This window comes from Vulpes lagopus, chromosome 9, assembly GCF_018345385.1.
Source record: "Vulpes lagopus strain Blue_001 chromosome 9, ASM1834538v1, whole genome shotgun sequence".
NCBI classification, from domain to species: domain Eukaryota; kingdom Metazoa; phylum Chordata; class Mammalia; order Carnivora; family Canidae; genus Vulpes; species Vulpes lagopus.
The window spans coordinates 75043978-75048744 of record NC_054832.1 but is presented as its reverse complement, the minus strand read 5'-3'; the positions used below and the strand labels follow the sequence as shown (position 1 = coordinate 75048744).

The 4767-nt window shown below is 41.1% G+C and overlaps 1 pseudogene; it reads left to right on the top strand.

Moving 5' to 3' along the window:
• Window positions 1-1969: 1969 nt before the first annotated feature.
• On the top strand, window positions 1970-4388 carry LOC121498920 (annotated as a pseudogene).
• The last annotated feature ends 379 nt before the right edge of the window (window positions 4389-4767 follow it).

Below are 4767 nucleotides of genomic sequence, written 5' to 3'. Positions count from 1 at the left end.
GCTGGAAATAGTCATGGGATTGTGCATTTCATTGCTGTATAGTATCCCACTGTGTGAATATACACAACTTATATGTTCATTCTACTGCTAGAGGACATTTTAACTATAACACATAGTGCTGCTAGGGACATCTAGTAGGTGTCTTGGTGAATATATGAATATATGTGCCCATTTTTACTGAGGATACCTAGGAATAAAGTAGCAGAATCCTAAAATATGTATATGTTCAGGTTTGGTAGATGCTGCCAAAATGTTTGTACAGATTTGCATTCCTATTAGCGGTATATGAAAGTTCTGGTTTCTCTACATTGTCTACACTGATTTTTTTTTTTCATTTCAGCCATTCTTGCGCATGTGTACTTGTACTGCATTGTTTTTTTTAATAAATTAATTTTTATTGGTGTTCAATTTACCAACATACAGAATAACACCCAGTGCTCATCCCGTCAAGTGTCCCCCTCAGTGCCCGTCATCCATTCACCCCCACCCCCCGCCCTCCTCCCCTTCCACCACCCCTAGTTCGTTTCCCAGAGTTAGGAGTCTTTATGTTCTGTCTCCCTTCCTGATATTTCCCACACATTTCTTCTCCCTTCCTTTATATTCCCTTTCACTATTATTTATATTCCCCAAATGAATGAGAACATATAATGTTTGTCCTTCTCCGATTGACTTATTTCACTCAGCGTAATACCCTCCAGTTCCATCCACATTGAAGCAAATGGTGGGTATTTGTCGTTTCTAATGGCTGAGGAATATTCCATTGTATACAGAGACCACATCTTCTTTATCCATCATCTTTCGATGGACACCGAGGCTCCTTCCACAGTTTGGCTATTGTGGACATTGCTGCTAGAAACATCGGGGTGCAGGTGTCCCGGCGTTTCATTGCATCTGAATCTTTGGGGTAAATCCCCAACAGTGCAATTGCTGGGTGGTAGGGCAGGTCTATTTTTAACTCTTTGAGGAACCTCCACACAGTTTTCCAGAGTGGCTGCACCAGTTCACATTCCCACCAACAGTGCAAGAGGGTTCCCCTTTCTCCGCATCCTCTCCAACATTTGTGGTTTCCTGCCTTGTTAATTTTCCCCATTCTCACTGGGGTGAGGTGGGATCTCATTGTGGTTTTGATTTGTATTTCCCTGATGGCAAGTGATGCAGAGCATTTTCTCACGTGCTTGTTGGCCATGTCCATGTCTTCCTCTGTGAGATTTCTCTTCATGTCTTTTTCCCATTTCATAATTGGATTGTTTGTTTCTTGGGTATTGAGTTTAATAAGTTCTTTATAGATCTTGGACACTAGTCCTTTATCTGATAGGTCATTTGCAAATATCTTCTCCCATTCTGTAGGTTGTCTTTTAGTTTTGTTGACTGTTTCTTTTGCTGTGCAGAAACTTTTTATCTTGATGAAGTCCCAATAGTTCATTTTTGCTTTTGTTTCTCTTGCCTTCATGGATGTATCTTGCAAGAAGTTGCTATGGCCAAGTTCAAAAAGGGTGTTGCCTGTGTTCTCCTCTAGGATTTGGATGGATTCTTGTCTCACATTGAGATCTTTCATCCATTTTGAGTTTATCTTTGTGTATGGTGCAAGAGAATGGTCTAGTTTCATTTAATAGTGAAACTTGCAAATTCCAAAAATAAAGAGAAGATCCTTAAAGCAGCAAGAGACAAGAGATCCCTAACCTTGATGGGGAGAAGTATGAGGTTAACAGCAGACCTCTCCACAGAGACCTGGCAGGCCAGAAAGGGCTGGCAAGATATATTCAGGGTCCTAAATGAGAAGAACATGCAGCCAAGAATACATTATCCAGCAAGGCTCTCATTCAGAATAGAAGGAGAGATAAAGAGCTTCCAAGAGCCCCCCCCCACCCCCCACCCCCGGCCTGGCTCCCCTCTCCGGCCCCGACGGGCGGGCGGGCTGCCCTGAGGAGGTGGGGAGGGGAGGGCTGGGCTGGCCGGCTGGTGGGCTACGATGCCGAACTTCTGCGCTGCCCCCACCTGCACGAGGAGGAGCGCACAGTCGGACCTGGCCTTCCTCGGGTTCCCGCAGGATCCGGCCAGATGCCAGAAATGGGTGGAGAATTGTAGGAGAGCAGATTTAGAAGATAAAACACCTGATCGACTAAATAAACATTATCGATTATGTGCCAAACACTTTGAGACCTCTATGATCTGTAGAACTAGGCCTTATAGGACAGCTCTTCGTGATAATGCAATACCAACAATATTTGATCTTACCAGTCATTTGAACAATCCACATAGTAGACACAGAAAGCGAATAAAAGAATTGAGTGAAGATGAAATCCGGACCCTGAAACAGAAAAAAAATCGATGAAACTTCTGAACAGGAACCCAAACATAAAGAAACAAACAACAGCAATGCTCAGAACCCCAGAGCCGAAGAAGGGGGTGAAGAACAGGATGAAGACATTTTACCTTTGACTCTCGAAGAGAAAGAAAACAAAGAATACCTAAAATCTTTATTTGAAATTTAACAAAACAAAACATGCCTCTGGATGGGCATGAAACTGATGAACTCCCAGAGGGTCTCTTTACTCCTGATAACTTTCACGCACTGCTGAGTGCCGGATAAATTCTGGTGAAGAGGTTCTAAGAAAGCGTTTTGAGACAACAGCAGTTAACACATTGTTCTGCTCAAAAACACAACAGAAACAGATGCTAGAAATCTGTGAGAGCTGCATCCGGGAGGAAACCCTCAGGGAAGTGAGAGACCCTCACTTCTTTTCCATCATCACTGATGATGTAGTGGACATAGCAGGGGAAGAACACTTGCCTGTGTTGGTGAGGTTTGTTGATGAATCTCATAACCTGAGAGAGGAATTTTTGGGCTTCTTGCCTTACGAAGCCAATGCGGAAATTTTGGCTGTGAAATTTCACACTACAATAACTGAGAAGTGGGGGTTAAATATGGAATATTGTCGTGGTCAGGCTTACATTGTATCTAGTGGATTTTCTTCCAAAATGAAAATTGTTGCTTCTAGACTTTTAGAGAAATATCCCCAAGCTGTCTACACACTTTGTTCTTCCTGTGCCTTAGACATGTGGTTGGCAAAATTATTGCCTGTTGTGGGAGTATCTGTTGCATTAGGAACAATTGAGGAAGTTTGTTCGTTCTTCCATCGATCTCCACAACTACTTTTGGAGCTTGACAATGTAATTTCTGTCCTCTTTCAGAATAATGAGGAAAAGGGTTAAGAACTGAAGGAAATCTGCCATTCTCAGTGGACAGGCAGGCATGATGCTTTTGAAATTTTAGTGGATCTCCTACAAGCACTTGTTCTATGTTTAGATGGTATAAATAGTGATACAAATATTAGATGGAATAACTATATAGCTGGTCAAGCTTTTGTACTCTGTAGTGCAGTAACAGATTTTGATTTCATTGTTACCATTGTTGTTCTTAAGAATGTTCTATCTTTTACAAGAGCCTTTGGGAAAAATCTCCAGGGGCAAACCTCTGATGTCTTCTTTGCAGCCAGTAGCTTGACTGCAGTGCTGCATTCTCTAAATGAAGTGATGGAAAATATCGAAGTTTATCATGAATTTTGGTTCAAAGAAGCCACAAATTTGGCAACTAAACTAGATATTCCGATGAAACTCCCTGGCAAATTCCGCAGAGTGCAGCAAGGTAACCTGGAATCTCAGCTCACCTCTGAAAGTTACTATAAAGAAACTCTAAGTGTTCCAACAGTGGAACACATTATTCAGGAACTGAAAGATATATTCTCAGAACAGCACCTCAAAGCTCTTAAATGCTTATCTCTTGTACCCTCTGTCATGGGAAAGCTCAAATTTAATACATCAGAGGAGCACCATACTGACATGTACAGAAGTGACCTGCCCAATCCTGACACACTCTCAGCTGAGCTGCATTGCTGGAGAATCAAGTGGAAACACAGAGGGAAAGATATAGAGCTTCCATCCACCATTTATGAAGCCCTACATCTACCAGACATCAAGTTTTTTCCTAATGTTTATGCATTGCTCAAAGTCCTATGTATTCTTCCTGTGATGAAGGTTGAGAATGAACACTATGAAAATGGGCGAAAGCGTCTCAAAGCATACCTGAGGAACACTTTGACAGACCAAAGGTCAAGTAACTTGGCTTTGCTTAACATAAATTTTGATATAAAACATGATCTGGATTTAATGGTAGACACATATATCAAACTCTATACAACTAAGCTTCCTACAGATAACTCAGAAACCATTGAAAATACCTAAGAGACTTTAAAAGTAGGCTTTCTCTTATGTTTGATATTTGGAAAACTCTGTAAGAAATTTGAAACATCTTACAGAAAGAAAAACTGTCAGGTGTATGTAGGCCACTTAATCACTGAATATCTTGACTTATTGACTTCTCATTAAGTACATTAGCCATTGATAATCTGCCTATTTAAAATGGCCCCTGATTGAACTCCTGTGCTTTGGAGACATAACTGTTCTTCCAGAAGATAGCATTGAAAGTGCCACATTACACTTCTACAGGATCTCTGCTAATAGCACTTGGGAATTGTTTTAGTTAAGTCATTTTAGACATAACATTTATTATCACTGGATCCAATTGTCGGGTATTTGAACTATCAGTTCTTAGGAGAAAATAGATTTTCAAGAGGTGTCGGAAGAAGGAGTACATTTTGTAAAATGTTACAATGAAGCTCACGAGTGACCTTTGAATAGTAGGGGTTTTAGCATGTTAAAAATCTATAATGGAGTTAAGGGAGTTACCAGACAGAGAGAAGAGTGAGC